General features: G+C 38.5%; 1 protein-coding gene across 7 annotated transcripts in view; it reads right to left on the bottom strand.

The window, feature by feature from the left end:
- GB1 (GTP-binding protein 1) overlaps positions 1–20135 on the bottom strand; it is a 51170-nt gene extending 31035 nt beyond the window's left edge. For all 7 annotated transcript variants that reach the window (XR_016359232.1, XR_016359231.1, XR_016359229.1 and 4 more), the window contains exon 1: positions 19879–20135. The gene's annotated coding sequence lies outside the window, so the exon portion shown is untranslated. The remainder of the gene's footprint in view (positions 1–19878) is intronic.
- Positions 20136–22762: the final 2627 nt, after the last annotated feature.

The raw sequence follows: 22762 nt of genomic DNA, 5'->3' as shown, positions 1-22762 counted from the left end.
ATAAACAATTTCTTTTGAAAATTTGGATAATTTTCAAAAAATGAAATTTTGTTAGATTTGAACTTTTTTGGAAAATCTTGAAATTTTTTTGGTGCAAAAATTAATTTTTGTTATGATGAAAGCAAATTGCAAAATTGATTTTAGACTTTAGAGAAATAAATTTGTGTTAAAAAAACTAAAATTGCTTAGCAAAAACGATTTAAATGGAATTGCAAAAAATTGGCTTCAATGGATTAAAATTGCCTTGAAAATTTTTAAGCCTTTAATGAAATTGGTAATTTAATATTGAAAAATGGTTTTTGGCTAGCCAAAATCCGATTTTAATGACATATTAATTGCTAAATCATCATTAAATGAAAATATTTAGCATCTCCAAGGCATTATTTACTTTCTATTTGCAATTTTGGTCTAATTGGCAATTTTTTTTTTTAAAATTTCATCTTAGCAAAGTTAATGTTTAGCTAAGCATTTAATTGGGGGCCATAATTTTGCATTAGTTATTATTTTTCTTGCTCCCAGGGTCCCAATCAGCCAGCTAGGAGGGAGTAGCAAGTTGGGTATAAGAGAAAACCCCTTTCCTCTTTTCTCCTCACTTCTCATTTTTTTTCTCTCCATGGTGTGAGCGATTTTGCAAGAGCAGATTTTCTTCTTGTTTTGGCGGTTTTGCAAGGCAGATTTTCTCCTTCCTTCGGTGATTTTTCTCTTGGGGCAGAATTTTCATTGTTAGAAGATTTTGAGAGAGCAGACTTCTTCTCCATTGTTAGGTGATTTCTGCTAGGGCAGACTGATTTCTCCCATATATGGCGATTTTTTTGTTGAGAGAGAGAGCACCTTCTTGCTCGGGCGAATTAGTTTGAGGGCAGCATGCTACATCCTTGACATTTTTTGAGGGCAGATCTGATTCATATGCCCTAGGCGATTTATGATGGAGGTCTGATTTTCTCCATTTGGGACTGTATTTTTTTCAGATCTGGGCAACTTTAGTTTGGAGAAGAAATACATGATTACGTCTAATTTTGAGGCCAAAGGTGGACAATTCCAAAGAAGTAAAATTCTGATTTTCAAAGGATTTGAAATTCTCAAGGTCTGATCCTAGTTTCCAAAAGAAAGATCCGGCTATTGGTAGAGGTGACTTCTAATCATTTAGAGTTGAAAGGGGTCCTTAAGCTGACTTCCTTCTTTCGTTCTTGTCTAGATATTGTCTCCCTTGGTTCTTCTTGCATTCATTGTCCACCACTTTACCATCCCGTAATAGGGTGACGAAATGGAGGATGCTAGTGCAAGCAATAATCCTAAGGGAACAAATACTAAAAAAGACAAAGAGGATATGATGCCCAAAACAACTTTCTTCTCGAAAATGAAGCGAATAGCGGATACCAATGTCAGTACAGTAAGCATGATACAAGTAAAGAACAGACTAAAGGAAGGTCAATCCCCCTTGGCAAAAACGATATACAGAAGTGGAATTGTACACGCAGCGGCTTTTCCTCCTACATTGCCCTATCTGGAATTGGTTATGGAATGCACATCCCGGTTTGATCTGATCAGTAAATCCATCATCTTTGGTGAAGGGAAGAGGGTGTTGGCCAATATTGGCGGACAAGCAATCGAAGAAACATTTAACATTCCCCAATACAAGAACATGACAGTAGTAATGATGGATCAAGCAGCTAAATCATTTCAGGATAATTAGGAGGCTTATTTCACACATCTGAAGTAGGATTGGCTACACGAAAGAAAGAAGGGCATAACTAAGTCATCAAAGCTTACAGCGGCAAACTTCAAATCAAAATACGGAGATCTCACTGCGCTTCTCAGCTGGATCATGGGCCTAGCTCAAGGTATGCAACTTGAAAACTGGATGTACTTCTTCATTGATGAAATTGAAAAGGGAAAAGGAAGATTTGATTGGGCTATAATCATAAGCGAGAACCTAGGATTGCAACTTAGAACCGTACAAAATCAAAAGCAATTCTACATGGGATCCTATCTGTTTTACCTAATTGCAAGATTATATAAGAGTCCAAGACTTAGGGCTTTAGGAGAAGTTGGCAAGGGACCGGGGCAATATTTGGTGCACAAATGCTATCCATAGCTTCATTTGCACAACAACAAGGATTACAAGATATTCTGTGACGCCTTTGCCATGAAGACAATAAGGGTATTGCAAGAGACACCTGCTAAGAGACTTTCATCAGAAGCAGAGGCAAAGATAAAGAAGTTTGGGAGTTGGTTCATCCAATTTCCGAAATTCACCTACATTAGAGTAGCAGGAAGCACAGTTTGTCCCAAGAGGCTTCCAAGATACCCACCTGACAAGGTAGTTGTTGTGAGGTTTTCACACCATTGCCCCAAAATTTTGGGGACCCCCTTTTTTTTCGATTGCCTTAGCAATTTTCGGTCCAGAGGTTTCAAATTTGAAGATTTCACGTCTTGGACACCTTCAGGGCTAGTGGGGAGAGGGTTAGATTTATTTTCACCCGGTTTCAACTTGATTTTCCAGAGCCACCAATTCTATCCTTAGGCCGAACAAATTTCAAAGTTAATTCCAACTTGGCAAGATAAAATTGTAAATTTTGTACTTACACATTTTCTTTTGAAAATTTGGATATAATTGTATAAAATTGGATAATTTTCAAAAAATGAAAATTTTGTTAAATTTGGTCTTTTGGAAAATCTTGATTATTTTTGGTGAAAAGGATTAATTTTTGTGATGGTGAAATAAAATTGCAAAATCGATTTTAAGCTCTAGAGAAATAATTTTATTTGTATTAAAAAGCTAAAATTGCTTAGCTAAATCGATTTGGAGAGAAATTGCAAAAAAATTGGTTTTAATAGCTTAAAGTTGCCTTGAAAACTTTTTGCTTTTAATGAAATTGGTAATTTAATATTGAAAAAATGGCTTTTGGTTAGCCAAAATCCAAATTTAATGACGTATTAATTACTAAACCCTCATTAAATAGAAAATTTTAACACCCTCAAGGCATTATTTAATTTCTTTTTGCAATTTAGAACTAATTGGCAATTTAGAAAGTTAATTTTCATCATGGCAAAATTAATTTTGGTTAAGTAATTAATTGTGGGTCATAATTTTGCATTAATTATTTGTTTTTCTTTCTCCCAGGGTCCAAGAAGAAAGTTGAGTATAAGAGGAGGCCTCTCTCCCATTTCTTCCTCACTTCTCACTTCTCCTTCTCAAGGTGTTGGTGATTTTGCAAGAGCAGATCTGCACTCTTCTTGCTTGGCGAATTTTGTGGAGGGTGAAATTTGTGGGGGCCGAAATTTGTGGAAGCCGAATTTTGTGGGAGCCAAAATTTGTGGAAGATAAAATTCTGATTTTTGCAAGAGGCTGCGATTTTGGCCCTAGGTTAAGTAATTTTATTTGGAGGTGAATTGCATGATAAATTTCTGATTTGCAAAGGGGATTTGAAATTCTTGAAAGTCATATCCTAGGTTTCGAAAAGTCACTGTAAGATTATTGGTTAAGGTGAATTTTCATCATCTAGAGTTGCAAGGGGTGCTTAAGCTGACATCCATCTTTCGTTTTAGTCTAAGGATTGCTCCACTTGGTTCTTCTTGCCTTCTGGTCCACCACTCTACCATCTCGTAATACAGCGACGAGCATGGAGGATGGTAGTGCAAGTAAGAATCCCAAGCGGGCAAACACTAAGAAAGACAAAGAGGATATGATACCCAAAACTTCCTTCTCGAAAATGAAGAGAATAACCGACACCAATATCGGTACAGTGGACATGATACGAATGAAGGACAGACTAAAGGAAGGACAATCCCCCTTGGCTATAGGTAGAGGTAATTTTCATCATCTAGAGTTGCAAGGGGTCCTTAAGTTGACATCCATCTTTCGTTCTAGTCTAAGGATTGCTCCTCTTGGTTCTTCTTGCCTTCTAGTCCACCACTCTACCATCCCGTAATAGGGCCACAAGCATGGAGGATGGTAGTGCAAGTAAGAATCCCAAGCGGGCAAACACTAAGAAAGACAAAGAGGATATGATGTCCAAAACTCCCTTCTTCTCGAAAATGAGGCGAATAACCAATACTAATGGCGGTACCATAAAAGGATATACAAAAGGCAGTGGCACATCACGGCCCAGGACACTTCCATTACGACCATGATGAGCTACAACGGAGCAGCCCTTTATTTTGAAGACATCAGAGAAGAGGATATCAATGAGATAAGACTTGGATCGAGATTGGATGAGCTAGAAAAGGTTGCTATCAAGAAGAAGCATTTGGGCACCCTTTTCTCTCTCAATGCTTTTATTGGATTTGAGAAAGAATACGAGAAGGGTCACGAAAGGATATTACAAGCAGCAAGTGGCATGGCGAAGTCAGCGGAACTCAGGGCAAAGCACACACCTTGTCCTCCTATGGAAGAAATTAACGAAAGGCTAGCTAAGTTCATTGCCTTAGCTATGAAGAAGAAAGAAAAGGGAAGATTTATATTAGAAGATCATTTGATGTAAGCCCAAGTGGCAATTTCTCTTTCTTCTAGAATAGGACAAGTGTCTATTTTTGATTGGCCATCATTTTGGTGCCTTCTCATTGGTTGCCACTTTTTGCACTTTTTTCATTAGTCCATTGATGAGGTGGCGGCTTCTCATTGGCTGATGGGGTGACAACACTAATTAGGGTTTTGAGGATCCAATCTGGATCGTTGATCTTGTTTTGATCTCCATCGTTTGTTGTATTTCTGGCCCCTATAAAAGGCCATTTGCTCTCATTTGTAAGGGGGTTGGAGAAATTGTTGCGAAGATAACACCAAAATTGCTCTCTTTTTCATTGTTGCGATTTGCATGTTGATTAAGAACATTGGGTATTATTGCATGTTTTCTACTCCCACTTAGTTAGATTTCCTTTCAAGTTGTTAAAGTTGGTTCCATTTCAAGTTGCTAAGTAGGAGTGAAGTAGATGGATAGTTGTATGGTAGCATTGGTAAATGTTTGATAGGGATCAATACTAGACCACTAGCATCCTAGCGGCTGGTTGGGAAGCTCTGTGTGGCAAACTAGTTTATTATTCCTTTGAATCATTGCACCTGTGGAAGTGAGGCCGTTGGTCAACTCTCATTAGGTTCGATCCCCGTCCATTTGCTAACCTTCCATTCATAGGAGTAGGAGTAGAATAGTGAGTAGTTAAGTAGTCGAAGCTTAGAGAAGTAAGTTAAGTGATAGAACTCATCCATTCACCTTCCACAACCATCGCTTTCCCATCAACATCATCACTCGCAGACACATCCTCCATCACCACAATCAACATTATCTGCCTCCGCACATTTCACAAACCGAGTCATCATCTCCATCATTCCACCAAAGTCCAAGTCATCCTCAAATGAATAGCGTAAGGCCGCCTAGGTGATTACCAGCAAATCACATCGATAAAACTGACCGAGCATCCAACGGTGTAAGGAACATTGGAGCTATTGCTTATGTCTTCATGAATAATAACATTTCAAGAGAGGAATTGTATGTTTGATACTCTGTATCAAATGTTCAATTGCTAATATGTTATGTAAGTGATACAAAACTAGCATCAACAATAGTTTTAATGGAATTGGCTAAGCAACTTGAGCACTATGATAGAGTAATGAAAAATGAAGGTAAAGTAGGGATTACCTTATCAATCGGAATTAGCAATGATAGTTGCCCCAATCAAGTCGCCTTTGCAACTGCGGAGAAGGAATTGGAATGATATCATCTAGGGTGGTACAGAGCAAGGCAAGGATTTGATCCTAATGGTCTTATCAAGGTATCTCATGGTAATGCATTTAAGCATGTTCCCACTATAGAGGACTTTTGGGCCAATGCCAAGGATGACTTTCATGTGAGAAAGCTTACTTTCTCAAGATTGTCGGTGAACATGATGAGAGATATCAAATGGAGAGGCCTTGATATTCCCGATCAATTGGAAGATGATGGTAATGTGTTGAGAGGAGATTATGATACAATAGAAGGAATAGAGTTGAAGAGTTGAATCTAGTAGATTGGGATGACCATCAAGATCCTTCCTTGGAGGCACTTACAAGAGCAGTTGATCTACATACTTAGTCGTGGTATAATTAAAGCTACAAAGACAAAGGATTCCCTTTACTTATGAGAAGATGAAGCCAAAAGAGGGTCCAACAAAATTAGTCGGGCAAAAGGGTGAAGGAAGTAGCCAACAATAGGAAACAATTAGAGGTAGAAGGAGAGCATTGAAGGTGGAGAAAAGTAAAGAACATCCACAACCTCCGACCAAGAGATAGCAGAGACAGCATACAGTTCCATCAAGAGAGAGCATAATTGAGGCTAGAAGCCAAGAGGTCAATTCAAGTGATAAAGGGGCCATGGTAGAGGTGAGCTCCGATTCAGAATCAAGTGGTTACAGTGAGAGCACCGAGTACTTCCCTCTCTCAGAAAACCAACAAGGAGATGATATGGCAGTAACTAGTGGAGAAGACAATGGGTCGATTGACATTGAGGCAATAAGTCAAGAGCCCAAGGCCGTTGGTGATGCTTTGTTAGTCAAACCAAATCCCGATTTGCGGAGATGCATCGCACCACTATGGTTAAGGAAAATGCTTTATGCCGAGAGGTGAGGTAGTAACTGCCCGAACAGTGAAAGACATCTGAGGATTAATAGAAGAGGGTGATAGCGAGAACCAAAACCAAAGGCAAAGACAGTGGCAAAGGTAATCAGGAGCAACAACGATGGCCACCGAACAGTTCAGATTGCTATACCAACAGTCAATAAGGCAATGGATGAAATTGCGGCCCGGGAATATGAGATAGTGGAACACAACTTGGGAAGAAACATGGATGATATGGAATGTGAGGAGAGTCGGGAGGGTATAGCTTCTATCAGAGAAAGGTTGAGGAAGGCAAATGAAAGGATTGTAAAGTTCCAAGAACAAATATTGGAGAGATTGCCAGCCTATCCAACAATTGCACTAGGCAGCCCTTCCTCAAGACAGCGGGAGCAATATGGAAGAGATATTAGCTCAACTACATGAAGTCAGGGATTGGATCCACGATACAATCCAAGATGGGTGAAATTTCTTGCCTTCCTTCATCTCGACATTCCAGTCATTAGTGACTGTTAGAGAAAAGTTCAAAATATTTGAAGAGTGGAAGGATTTTCTTCCCATCAAAGATTTAGCTATTCCTAGGCTACAGGCATTCATTGGGCTACTAGAAGCATATTTGGAAAGGGCCAAGTTGGTTGATGAGAGAGGATTGAGTGCGGTTGAGTCTTGGTCTGTCGCCTTGACTACCAATTTCAAAACTCTTGAAGAGATACAGAAGGCAATTGCACAGCACAGCCCAAGCATCGACACTTCCATTTCAACCATGATGAGCGACATTGGGATGGCACTTGATTTTGAAAACATCAGAGAAGAGGATATCAATGAGACAAGACTTGGATCAAGATTGGATGAGCTAGAAAAGGCTACTATCAAGAAGAAACATTTGAACACCCTTTCCTCCCTAAGCGCTTTCATTGGATTTGTAAAAGAGTATGAGAAGGATCATGAGAAGACACTACAAGCAGCAAAAAGCGTGATGAACTCATTAGAGCTCAAGATAAAGCATACACCTTGTCCTCCCATGGAAGAAATCAACGAAAGGCTAGCTAAGTTCATTGCCTTAGCTAAAAGAATGAAAGAAAAAAGGGAGAGTCATATTAGAAGACCATGTAATGTAAGCCCAAGTGGCAATTTCTCTTTTTTCTAGGATAGGACAAGTGTCTATCTTTGATTGGCCACCATTTTGGTGCCTTCTCATTGGTTGCTACTTTTCCAACTTTTTCATTGGTCCATTGACGAGGTGGCGTCTTCTCATTGGCCGATGGGGTGGCAGCCCTAATTAGGGTTTCTAGGATCCAATTTGGATTGTTGATTTTGTTTTTGATCCCTACTGTCGGTTGTAATTTCGGCCTCTATATATGTAATGACCCTTACTATAAAGGCCACTGAAACCCTCAAACTGGACTTAGGAATTTTGTCAAACAGTTGGCATGTAACCAAATAAGGCTACAATATTACTAATTGTTGTACAACAAAACCTCAATATATGATGCCAATAATGTATGAACAACAATTCCAGATTATAACACTACCAATCTAAGAGATAGATGACAATATGAAACTCAATGCAATTCTGATTTTATGACAGCAAATAGAACTGATTACAATGAGAGACTGTCACAACTATGCACTTCTAACACATCAAGCTCTTGACAATGCAATGTTATGACATGAACAATAACCCAGTTCAGATTTGGAATGCAAATGACGAAACTTTTACAACAGTTATTAATGACTGGAAATAATTATTTATGCAATGACAGTGCTGACTGTTCTAATCCAGAACATGCAATATTTTGGCAATCAAAACTTCAGTTTGTGCACCTGGAATAGCTCCAATTTTGCCGGATATGAATGTTGAATTAATGCCACACGAAGACCTCACAATCTGCCCCAAACCAACTCACAAAATTGCTGCTGCTGCCTAACTGACAGGGCCGTACAGGTACGGCCTGGTACGGCTGCTAGATAAAAATATTGCAGCGTTTTTTGTCACTCCAAAAGCAATAAATCTGGGTGCCTAGGGTTGCTGAATAACCCCCTAAAATATGAAATTCATCCGTCAAGCCAATTAGGAGTTATGAGCAAAAACGTGGGTCCAAACCCTAGACTGGCAGTCTGAAAATAGTGCACAACTGTGTCTACAAACCCTGTTAATCAATCCACAAATGCTAGGGCACAACTGAAACCCTTATTCCAACCAAAGTAAACCCTTATAACTGAATCTCAATGAAGTCCAAATGAGATGGCTGAATTACCAACTCCTCAAATGCAACAATTCAGGTGATATTTCACACCCTCAAAGTTGCCAATCCAAGAGAGTGATTCGTTCCCAAAGATCAAATAATTTGCAGACCCAAGAGACTACAAATTTGCTCCACAATGGAAGAAGTAGAAGAAATCTCAAATCCAAGCATGTCCAAAATGAGAGGCCCAGCCCTCTATTTATTCACTTTTCTAAGAAGTTGCTAGAACTTCTAGAAACATCCTTTATAAAATCTCATTATAATGCACTTTTTCTAGAACTTCTAGAAACATCCTTTATAAAATCTCATTATAATGCACTTTTTATAATAAAGTAATTTTATAAAATTAAAAGTGCAACTCAACTTAAAATTATAACATGTAGGCCCCAATAACACATAATAATAAAATATAACCTCTTAACACTTCTTCAAGAGCAAGATATGACCATCTGATCCGCAGAATTGACTCTCTCTCCACGCCATTTGCCTACGAGAGTCTGGAATAGGCAAAATCCATGATCAATGTCATGTCGAACTAAAGAGGGGACATTACAGTCCGCCCCTCCTGAAATTGCTTGGCCTCAAGCAATCTCAACGCCAGGTGCTGCAAAATAGCTTCCCCCTCCCAAGTAGCATCCTCAACAGGTAGATCTTTCCACTTAACCAAGTATTCTCTGATCACTCTTCTGCGAAGCTGCTTTTCTCTGCTCTCCAGGATGGATTCTGGCACTAAAATCAATTTTCCCTCATCGTCTAAAGGAGGTAATACTGCGGAAGGTACCACATTCTGACCCAACGCCTTCTTGAGGCGGGACACATGAAACACATTGTGCACCCTATTGTCTGTCGGAAGCTCCAACTCATAAGCCACCTCACCAACTCGCCTGATAACCCTGAATGGTCCGTAATAGTGTGGCTTGAGTTTCTCTGCACCACTCTTCTTAAGAGTAGATTGCCTGTATGGCTGCAACATGAGGTAAACCATATCATCCACCTCAAAACTACGCTCAGTCCTCTTCTGGTCGGCATACTGCTTCTACTGGTTCTGAGCTCTCGCAATATTATCTTTGAGAGTAGCAACTATATCCTTACTCTTCTGTAATAATTCTCCTGCACTGGGTACCCGGTTGTCGCCCAACAACAAATCCAAGAAACTAGGTGCTTCATAACCGTAAAGTGCCATGGTGTCATCTGTATAGTGATGTGATATGTAGTATTGTAACAATACTCGCAGAGATATATCCATGTGACCCAAGCTCGCTGTTGAGCTGCCACATAATTCCTTAAATACCCTTCCACCCATTTGTTCACAATCTCCGTCTGACCATCGGTTTGTGGGTGATAGCTAGTGCTGGGTGTAAGCTCCGTGCCACATAACTGGAATACCTCCTGCCAAAAATGACTCATGAAACGGCTATCCCTGTCACTCACAATGTTCCGAGGCCAAGCAACAATAGCGCGAATCTTTTCAGGATCCATCCGCACTCCATCTGCACTAATAATGTGTCCCAAATATAACAGCTCGGTCATCCCTAAGTCACATTTGGACTCTTTTGCATACAAGGACTCCTTCTGTAAAATGCTCAACACTGTCTCCAAATGCTCTAGATGCTCCTGCCATGATCGGCTATAGATCAAAATGTCATCAAAAAACACCAGCACGAATTTCCTCAACTAATGGTGGAAAACTCTATTCATAGTGGACTGGAAAGTGGCAGGTGCATTGGTCAGACCGAAAGGCATGACTACAAACTCAAAGTGCCCACAATGACATCTGAAAGCAGTTTTCTCAATATCCTGTTCACGGACTCTGATCTGGTGATATCCTGCTCTCAAATCAATTTTCGTGAAATAACAAGCCCCATGCAATTCATCTATCAACTCATCAATGCGAGGAATGGGATACCTGTTCTTAATGGTTCTCTTATTTAATTCCCTGTAATCAACACACATCCGAAGAGTTCCATCCTTCTTTTTTACCAAAACAACAGAAGATGCAAAAGGTGACTTACTTGGTCGGATGTGCCCCATAGCTAGCAACTCCTCGATGGTCCTTTCGATCTCATCCTTGAGTCGCTTTGGGTGTCGATATGGTGTGATCATGATAGGCTTAACACCTTCCTCCAGCTCAATAACATGCTCAATGCCTCTATCCGGTGGCCTGCCTGGTGGAATCTCACTGAATACCTTTTCGTATTTAATCCTCAATTTCTGAATATCAAGATGATATTCCGTCTTATGTTGCTCCTCCTGTGTAGGTGTCAAAGTACAAACTGCTGCCCACTCTATATCATTATGCCTAGTTAATATCTCCAACCGCCTAAATGAGATGGTCCTGATGTCTCCATTACGGATAGCCTTAAGCACATGAGTCCTTCCATTCACTTCGAATTGTAACTCCATATCCTCTAGTCTCAGGGTAACCACCTTCAATGAATGTAGCCACTGCATTCCAAGTACTATATCCATGTCACCCATGTTGACCACATGATAGTCCGCCTTAAACTCAATAGTTGTTCAGGCGCAAAGGTAGGTCTCGTACCATCCTGTCACAACGAAGAGTGTATCCATCAGCTACCTTGACTCTTAGTCCCACGAACTCCTCAGTAATGAGTCCACGCTTCTCCACGAATCGTGCATCAATGAAATTATGTGTGGCACCTGTGTCCAATAATGTAATAACCTTCTGTGTAATAACCTTCTGCCCAGCCAAAACTCCCCGAAGTCTGAAAGATCCCTCTCTCTGGATACTAGACAGTCGTGCTTCCTGTAAATGTAGCTCTGTTCCCTGCTGTTGCCCTGCACTGTCTATCTCCTGCTCTCCCTCTGCTTCATCAGGATCCTCATCATGATGTTCTGAACTATCTGAATCTGAGCCTTCGTAATAAGCCCACATTGCTCGGTTGGCCTTCCCTTTTGGCCTCATAGGACAATCATGGCCATACTCATACGGGCCTTTGCAATAGAAGCATAGCTTCTTCCTACGCAATTCATTAAGTGTCTCCTTGTCCAACCTCTTACTTTCCTCCTTAGGTAGCTGTGCCTCTCTATGAAAGGGTTTCCTGTCCCTATCTTTTCCTGAAGGGAAACTCTTTGCCTGGAATTTATTTTTAGAAGCTGAAGAGGAATCCATGTCACGAGCTTTCTTAATGGCTTCCTGCAAAGGGGAGGGTTGAGAGCTTTAATCCACCCTCTCAACGGATCAACTAGCCCATCCATAAATAAAACCAATAGCCTCCGTTCAGATACATCTGTTACTAACACTGCAAGTTTCTGAAACTCTGAAATGTATGTTTCCAATGATCCCCATTGTTTAAGCTGAGCTAACTCCTTGAAATGGAGTTCTGGATCCTTCTTATCAAAACGTTCAATCAGTCTCTCCGTAAACTCCACATATGAGGTAATGTGTGCATGACCCATAGTGATCATACCATGATGCCACCACTCGTGTGCTAACCCATCCAGGTGAATTGCTGCATACTTAATAGCTTCTTCCTCAGACATAGGGTTCAATTGAAAGTATGTGTCAAGTTTTTGAACCCAAGCTCTTGCTGTAGACTTCCCCGAGCCATCATAATATGGTAACTGAAGTTTCCCTACTTTCTTTCGTAACTCATAGCTCTGAGTCCTGTCATGTCCACGGGGCATATGCTTCATCCGCACATCCATATACTCTCTAAAGGTGATTGCAGCTGTAAAAGCAGGACCTCCTGCTTCCCAATCTCTCCTTAGCTGATCCTGTATGTCAGTGATCTGGGGTTCTGGTACTGGCTGCTCTGGAGCTCTAGGAAGGAACGTGGGAATCATAGGTCTCGAACTCACTGTCCTAGCTTGCTGGGGTGCATGACCGAAATTGTTCCCAATTTGTTCGCCTCCATTATGTATCCCATCCTGATTATTCCCATTCTGATTGTTACCATTCTGATTATTTCCTCCACCTATGTTAGCGTTCAACCCCATTTGACGAGCCATCATCTGCATCATAAGCTCCATTCTCTGATTCTATTCCTGTGCTCTTTGTTCGTCTAATCGCTGTCCCTGTGCCAAGGTGTGTAATAACTGTAAAAATCTTTCCTCTTGCTGATCTGGACCGGCATTCCCGCCTCTATCCATATTGTAGTCGTAGTCTTGATCAAAGAATACCTCCCCTGTGTCTGTATGACTGGTTTCTATATCCACCTGTACAGATGAGCTAGACTGTTCGCTCTGCAGGTCTGAAATCCTATCTTGTCTTGCTTTGGTATTGCGGAAATTATAAAGCCTCTGTCGCATGCTCAAACATAAATGTTCTGATTTTAGTGTTTTGACATTTCGTCAAACACTTTCCCTTCTATCCAGCTGTTCCAAATTCCCTATAAGACCTCCACAGGATGGCAGGACTTATAGCTCTGATACCACTGTAATGACCCTTACTATAAAGGCCACTGAAACCCTCAAACTGGACTTAGGAATTTTGTCAAACAGTTGGCATGTAACCGAATAAGGCTGCAATATTACTAATTGTTGTACAACAAAACCTCAATATATGATGCCAATAATGTATGAACAACAATTCCAAATTATAACACTACCAATCTAAGAGATAGATGACAATATGAAACTCAATGCAATTCTGATTTTATGACAGCAAATAGAACTGATTACAATGAGAGACTGTCACAACTATGCACTTCTAACACATCAAGCTCTTGACAATGCAATGTTATGACATGAACAATAACCCAGTTCAGATTTGGAATGCAAATGACGAAACTTTTACAACAGTTATTAATGACTGGAAATAACTATTTATGCAATGACAGTGCTAACTGTTCTAATCCAGAACATGCAATATTTTGGCAATCAAAACTTCAGTTTGTGCACCTGGAATAGCTCCAATTTTGCCGGATATGAATGCTGAATTAATGCCACACGAAGACCTCACAATCTGCCCCAAACCAACTCACAAAATTGCTGCTGCTGCCTAACTGACAGGGCCGTACAGGTACGGCCTGGTACGGCTGCTAGATAAAAATATTGCAGCATTTTTTGTCACTCCAAAAGCAATAAATCTGGGCGCCTAGGGTTGCTGAATAACCCCCTAAAATATGAAATTCATCCGTCAAGCCAATTAGGAGTTATGAGCAAAAACGTGGGTCCAAACCCTAGACTGGCAGTCTGAAAATAGTGCACAACTGTGTCTACAAACCCTATTAATCAATCCACAAATGCTAGGGCACAACTGAAACCCTTATTCCAACCAAAGTAAACCCTTATAACTGAATCTCAATGAAGTCCAAATGAGATGGCTGAATTACCAACTCCTCAAATGCAATAATTCAGGTGATATTTCACACCCTCAAAGTCACCAATCCAAGGGAGTGATTCGTTCCCAAAGATCAAATAATTTGCAGACCCAAGAGACTACAAATTTGCTCCACAATGGAAGAAGTAGAAGAAATCTCAAATCCAAGCATGTCCAAAATGAGAGGCCCAGCCCTCTATTTATTCACTTTTCTAAGAAGTTGCTAGAACTTCTAGAAACATCCTTTATAAAATCTCATTATAATGCACTTTTTCTAGAACTTCTAGAAACATCCTTTATAAAATCTCATTATAATGCACTTTTTATAATAAAGTAATTTTATAAAATTAAAAGTGCAACTCAACTTAAAATTATAACATGTAGGCCCCAATAACACATAATAATAAAATATAACCTCTTAACACTTCTTCAAGAGCAAGATATGACCATCTGATCCGCAGAATTGACTCTCTCTCCACACCATTTGCCTACGAGAGTCTGGCATAGGCAAAATCCATGATCAATGTCATGTCGAACTAAAGAGGGGACATTACAATATAAGGCCATTTCGCTCTCATTTGTGAGAGAGTTACGTTGGAGGATTGTTGCCAAGATACTATCAAAAAATTTCTCTATTTCATTGTTTTGACTTGCATGGTGGATATACATGATCATTTTGGTGTATTGCATGGTTCTTATCATCTCTCAAATTAAAGTAGGATTTCATTTCATGTTGTTAGAGTAGTAGATGGCTAATTGTATGATGTTAGTGAATGTTTGATAGGGATTTACAACTAGGCCATTAGCATCTTAGCCGTTGGTTAGGGAGCCTTGCGTGGTAAACTAGTTCTCTTTTCCTTTGAATCACTACATCTATGGAGGTGGAGCTGCTGGTAAGCTTTCATTAGATTCGATCCCCATCCATTTGCTAACCTTTCCATTCATAGGAGTAGGAGTAGAATAGCAAGTAGTTGGGTAGTCAAATTTCACTCTAAGAAAGTTAGGAAGGTAGAAGCCATTAGAACCAGTATTACCTCCACCTCGCACAATCAGCATCATTGGCAGACATACCCTCCATCACCATCACCATCAACATTATCTATCACTCGCACATTTCACAAACCCATCATCATCGCCACCATCCCAAAACCCAAGTCATTCTCGAATGAATAGCGTAAGGCCGCCTACGTGATTACCAGCAAATCACATCGATAAAACTGAGCGAGTATCCACAAGTGTAAGGAACATTAGAGTTATTCTCATATCCCATGAGCATTAACTTTTCAAGAGAGGAATTGTGTGTTTGATACTCCGTATCAGATATTCAATTACTAGTATGTTATGTAGTGGTACAAAAACTCACATCAACACACTCCTACCATCAGTAGGCTGTAAAGAGAACAAAGAATTTCCATAGCTTGCAATGCAACTGCTTATATGTTCTTAATCTTCAAGCAAAATGATACATTCACTTTTACAGTCAAAATACATTGCGAAACACATATTGTATCTTGTACACAGCTCCAATTAATCCTCTAACTTATCCTCTTCGCAAATACACTAGTTAGCCTCTCACACAACTAGTCATATGATATTGTGAAGTAAATGTCTTCAAAGAGTATCACTGTAATTTTTTTGCTTTAATCTAATTGGCTATGGCTTGAGATAGAGGGTCAAGGTCTATGTAACATGATACAAAATAGAATGCATGAGCTTGCTCTTATTGTACCTCTCTTCACAGGCCAAAATATCTTTCTTGAGACACAACATTTGTTGAGATTGATGAAAACTTCTTCTGATGCAGCCCTTTTCCTTATCAATGTGGAGCATCATGACAGGCTCCTTCCTTCCCACCTTTATAAGGCTTCTCACAATCCAAGTGCGTTGTCGTGAAAGCTCTAAGAACAATATCATGTATAATAAGCCCAATGTCTGCAATATTCTTCCCCTGAAATAGAATGCATGAGCTTGCTCTTATTGTACCTCTCTTCACAGGCCAAAATATCTTTCTTGAGACACAACATTTGTTAAGATTGATGCAAACTTCTTCTGATACAGCCCTTTTCCTTATCAATCTGGAGCATCATGACAGCTTCCTGCCTTCCCACCTTTATAAGGCTTCTCACACTCCAAGTGCATTGTCATGACAGCTCTGAGAACAATATCATGTATAATTAGCCCCCATGTCTGCAATATTCTTCCCCTGAAACATCACTGCCATTTCCGCTTCTTGGTAACAAGCTTCATACATCCGACACTTTAAATTGGGACTTGTTGCCATCGGCAGACTTCAATCCCCTAATTTCAAGATTGTCTACAAAATACTCATTACAAGCTGCAACAGAGATACAAACTAATGAACAAGAGAAACTCCCTTATCCAACCTGTTTTGATACCATCTTAATGTTTTTCCCAGAAATAAAAATAAACAGCAATAAACAAAATAAAGAACACTAAGACACAGAAAGATGGAATAATTTATCTTGGGAAAAACCTCCATATTGAGAGGAACCCAGCCACACCAAAAAAAATCTCTTTTATAAAATAATAGAGGTTTGAGTACAATGCTTCTAATCGTTGCTACACACATCACACGAAGCAATGATATAAATCTCGAATTGAGAGACTCTTCATATCATAACTGAAAGTCTCTTCATTTTTCCAGATGCAAATCTCTTCATATTTCCAAACACACATCTCTTTGCATGTCACATGTCTCTTTCTGTTTGAAAACATGTATATGAAAGAGCACACGATGCAAGTAATCAGGATATTTCCTGCAGCTACAAACACCAACAGCTTCCACTGTAGATTATGCATCTTTCCATGAAGAAGAGATAGCACGTATGCTGCAGTAAATAAATACTGAGTCAAATACCTACTTCTTGTTTTGTGGATCTGTAGTCCTCCCCAATGGAAATCAGTTGCTGCAAACTCGTTTTTCCACACCCTTGCAACCACAGTGGGCACATTTTGGGGTTATTTGTGGACCATTTATTGAGGCTGCAACCACATGCAGCAGACAGGATTATATTTTATTGTCATATTACCATATTTAGAATTTTTACCATAAATTACAGTCCAAAAAATCTGAAAACTGTATGGAATGCAGGGTAAAAATTGTGGGTGAACCATCAATAGTTCAAAATATTAGAATGATTAAGGGTCACATTATTTGAAGTGTAAATTATTCCACTTTTACCCCCAAGCATTCTAGCAGTTTAAGGACAATGTCTAATAGACAAACTATCATTAAAATTTACTTCGCAGTCAGGGATGATTGTCAAATAATCCACCATTAATGGGGACATTGAAATCCACCCACTTAGCCTTTTGTTTACACTTATGTTCCCACTGCTCTGCATTTTTCTCAATTCAGGTGTATCTACATGCATAGTACCCCATTTAAAGCTCTTAAAACTTAAATGTCTTTCCCCTTCATTTTATAGTTGTCTGACTGGATCCGAGTATGGCACAGGCATAGGCATCTTCAAACTTTGGTGCAAAGTAATAATAGCTTTTTCTAGTCAATTCTCACAAATCACTAGTTGTACAACATCTCTACAAGAATCTAAAGTCTGCCTTCTTGGGTTCTTTTCGAAAGAACCATTCTTTGCAAGATGCTAAGGAGGCTGTCTAAGAAAGCAATACTGTAATGTTAGAAGGGTAACAACAAAGGGTTCTTAAATACTAGCGGTAGCACCTAAAACAGAGAATATAAATAAGATATAGTCTCATGAAAAAAATCATTGTACGAGAAATAAGAACAAATGTTTAATGCCTAAGCTTTATAATTCAAATTTGAAAGTGATATGCAATTATATTACAGTTGGGGTCTGATTTTGAAAGTGATATACAATCATATTCCAGTTGGGGTTGCTAAAATCAGAAAACATAAAAAATTGCAAAAACATATGGGAAGCTGTTTCTATTCATTTTTTATTATTTTTAACCAAACTCCATATCCCAATTTCCGTCATGTTATCAGTGGCATCATGATTCCGATTTCTCTTTTCTAGTTACATGAGATGGAACACAGTTAACTCCAGATATATCTTCAAAACTCAAATATATTATCATATAATTGAGAAATCATGTCACTTTGAGATAATCTAAGAAAAGGGAGAGGCAATGCTGATATTTTGGTCCTGTATCAGCCAGAATGCCTAAAAACTGAGATAAATTTCTCAGAAAACCCAAAATATTGTCTAACAAGCTAACTCTTTCCTTTGTTAAAAATTTTAGTGAATCTGTTCTCAAGCTGTTTATATGAGTCCATAACATGGACATTAGCATATTGAACACTGCTTTCACACAATTATTATAAACAAGCCCTGATAAGCAGCATGCCTACCATCCAAAAGTGATTATATTCACCGGCTTATGAGGCTCATTGAAGAACAGTGGCAACAGATATCTAAGCAATGGAAGCCACCTCTGTGAAAATAAGCACCCATAGCGAGCATGTTGATTTCTTATCTAATGAATACTAAAGCGAGATTCTTGAATCAAGACAAGTTGCATATGGATATATTTTATACATGAGCATCACAAACCAGCTCAACAGCTTTAGCATTATCACAGGCAAGTGCTATAATCACCATCACAGAACAACTTTCCGCAGCTCGCAAACAACTTTCATTTGATAAAGTGAACTACAGAAGTGCATTAGCATCCACTGAAGCAAAAACTACGCTAAACTTGAATTTTCAATTTCGAGAAAAGATCTATCACACATCAAGTAATAGGAGTTCCAACAGGCCTATGATCTAGTAGAAATGCAAAACAATTGCCACAATGTAACCCTGGTTCAAACTCTGTGGGGCCCTACTCCACCTCGAAAAACCTGCGATCAGGATATCAATAACAATGAAAGTAGATGCAAGTCCCAAATGAATTCCAATGCACTAGATACTCCTTAGGTGACTTTTGAGCCATACAATTTCCTTAACAAAGATAATGTTCTAGATGCCTACATTAAAAGAGAGCATATAAAAGAATTAAATATAATTAACTAATTGATAAAAACAATATCAAATGAAGCCACGCTTTATGCCCACCGCTGAGCTTCTGTCGTGATAAAGATCCAAGATCAATTCCCACTGGCTGTGACCTCTGCGTTGAATAAGCATATGATAATGCAAGCCCGCCAGGCAATGATAACGGGCACATCCCTGGCAAATTTTGGTATGATTGAATCCCGCGGGTAGTACGTCTTAAGTTTCATGGGGATAGAGCGGTACCACTTTACCTTCTAATGGAAATATTCAAAAGCAATTTAGACTCATGCCTACATAAATCCCAAACCCAAGAATGAAAACAAACCCAACATAAAAGAGAAATTTAATCTAACAGGTTTGCAGCAATATGATCATGCGACAACCCAGAAAAACAAATTGCTCCAGTCATATGTTCATCATACCCTAGAAATAATTGGATTGCACAGTCAGGGCATGGTGTTCGGATCAATAACAAAAGCAGATCATGTTCTATTATTAAACTCCAATGGATCACATTCCTCATCCCCGATATTGCTTAGCTAAGTATACAAAGATCAAAACCCCCGAAGTCTTTAATATAAAAATATATGTAAAACAAACAATTAGATTTTGTTCTCAATAATAATTAAAGTTGACATCAATCCAAGCAAGAAAAGATGGGCATACACTCTGCCTTGTAGACCGAATGCAAAATACATAAAGCAAACATTTAAAATCTAAAGAGAAATCGATGGATAAAAAATCGAAATATGAATCTTGACGAACCTGCTTCAGCAGATGATGCCAAGGTCGGGAAAATCGTGCCTACCAGAACCCTTGTTCACATTAAACAAGGGATCTCAAAAGCAATTGAGATGAGCAGCACATTAAAATCTGCTCCCAAATCGTTGAGGCACTTCAGCGGTTAGCGGCCAGATTGCGTGGACATTATATGACAAATTCTTGCTAAGTGCATTTTTTGTCAGAAAGTACCAGTTGCAGCCCGCTTAAGAAATTATTGGTACCGAATCATGCAACGCCGTCAACAGGCAGCGATTTTGATTAGTTTTGTTGTTTCCCGTCGACCAATCGTATCGAAGTAGAATTTAAATCTATTTTCTCGCAAATTTATCAGCAAAACTGATTCGTGATGTTGTCCTCGTAACCATAAGAAGTAGCAATCGCACCTTAGGATGCAATAGGGTATGTGGAAGCTAACTTAGTTGAAATGGTGTATAAATAGATGTAAAATTCTGTGAAAATTTTGTGAAACTCAAAGAAATCATGTTTCATTATTATTTATATTATCAGAAGGAGCATTTAGTATACGATCTATAAATTATCAATCTTTAACTTCTTCAAATTTGTATAAGTTCATATTTCTTGTTTCATAATCAATTCAACATCAAATGCATTTACAAGTTGTTTGAACACATTTTAACTGCCTATATATTTTTGAAAGGAAGTTCGTATTGATGATGTTCCTTAGGATCCAAGCATGACATTTCCACCAGTTTGAATACAAATGTGAAGACTCTTACACATCTTCATGCAATTGACATGATTGCGAAGTGTCCAAACAATTAATTATTGTATGTGTATAGTCCATCACAATCCTCAACATCCCACCTACATGCAAAGAAAAAAATTCCTTCACTGATCATTCATGTAGCTTCCTCCAAGCACGATGATCCCTATAAATGAGCACCTAGATTTTGCATACACATTTCTTCGAATAGTTACACATGTTTGGTCTATTCGTCCACATTCACATTCATGGACAATGAAATGTGTATCATGTATGCTACCATATTTTGGAAATATGCTTGCTTAATTATAGGCACAACATTTGACTAAAAATATGTGTTGTATGTATGACAAAAATGACTATTTCACTATGCTTTGTTGGATGCTCGTACCTTGTTCCAAACTTTCCCTTTTGGTAGTGTTAGAAAAAAATAGTGACTATTTTTGAAATGTGTCTTTACACCTTCTAATTGTTTTTTCTTAAAAAAATTAACAAACTATTTAATAAATTAATTTTGTGTATCTGCAATCATAGTATGGACATGAGGGATCAATAGTTGTAAAGTTTGACACACATTCAAGTTCACTGATTATTGGCAAACTTAACTTCAGTAGAAACAATTTTCTTTTTAAATGTATTTTTAAATAAATTCCCATGTGGCTCAATGTTATCAATGTATTTGTTGGTTTTTAGGTCACACCTAATATTTTGGTGAAGAGCAATTATAGTTAGCCGACATTATGTTTTAAATCCAATGGTGTAGAAATAAAGAAAATTTCAAAGTGACATATATTAAGATCATAGAGGCAAAATAAATATACATCAAAATGTAATTCACTCTAAGCCAGAGAGAATATTGAAGAGCATAACACACAATAGGAAAATACTACAATGATTTTGATGGCCTGTATTTTCATCATTCTAAAATTTTGAAGAAATATTGTGAAACTTCAAGTAAATTGATGAAATTAGGGTTTACATAATTTTGTTGTAGAGGTTAATAGAGAAAACTTAGATTTTGACTTGTGCCCTAGGTTGGTTAAGTTTCCTAAATCATTTTTTGTAACCCAAGGTTATATTGAAAATGTTTTAAATCATGTCAAGACTTAGTCAAGTTTTTTTTATCTAAGGTTTGATATTATAATTTATCCTAAGTCTTATATCTTAGTGGAAGTTCGTAATTCATAATGAATATATTCCATATTCCCTCTCGATCTCATGATCAAGTGTAAGTGTAGCATCATAAAGGATATTTTAATGTGTTCTAACCCTACGTCTAAGATTTCAAGTGTATCATCGTAAGAGGGTTGTGGTTATGTTATGATCTTATGCCTAGGCATATGAATGTAAGATCGTAGTGTTGATCTCTAAGCCTATGTTGTTGATTAGTGTCCAAACACTTAGTCATTTACTAGGCAAGATTACAAGGTCATCAATGGGACTAAGTTATCTTGTATAGATCAAGCATATAATGCTTATACTAGGCAGGATAGTGAATGTCGAGTATTCAGTAGCGACCGAGAAGATGAACAAGCCGAGCAATATACGAGAGACCGAGCATATTGATAAGCTACTTTGCCAAGCAAATAGGATTATAGAAATCGAGTAACATCGTGAAGATGTTTACATGACCGAGAGTTAGAGCATTCAAGTGTCGAGTAGTTCAGTTTTGACATATAAGTTTGTAATGGCACAAACACATTCGTAAATTGTTTTGGCTGACTTTTCTATGATATTTAATATTTGAAGAACCAACAAAGGAGTTGATTACACGTCATTACAAAAGGTAATGATCCCAAGGTGTACAATTCAACCAATTAAAAAATGGGATTGAAATGAAAAAAGTTGATGAAGCATAAACCATCGATCAAGATCTAGAACCTTCACATGGCATCTATTTAAGGAGGATTCTAACCCTAGAATCGAAGAGAGGTTGATGAGATGCATAAGAGTATCCTTATGCACATGTGAAGGAGTGAAGGTGAAGTCTGAAAGCAAAGCAGATAAAGAGCAATCGGAGCAGTGAAGGACTGAATAGAGTTATCAGATCAGAAGATCAAATCAAAGATACAACAAAGAGGAGACCCAAGATCAGTGTGCAAAGAAAACTGAGGGTCAGGAACTGAATTAGTTATTGTTAAT

This window comes from Cupressus sempervirens, chromosome 11 (genome assembly GCF_028749045.1).
Source record: "Cupressus sempervirens isolate cs-2001-9-10 chromosome 11, ASM2874904v1, whole genome shotgun sequence".
Classification (NCBI taxonomy): domain Eukaryota; kingdom Viridiplantae; phylum Streptophyta; class Pinopsida; order Cupressales; family Cupressaceae; genus Cupressus; species Cupressus sempervirens.
This window is presented reverse-complemented; position numbering and strand designations above follow the sequence as displayed.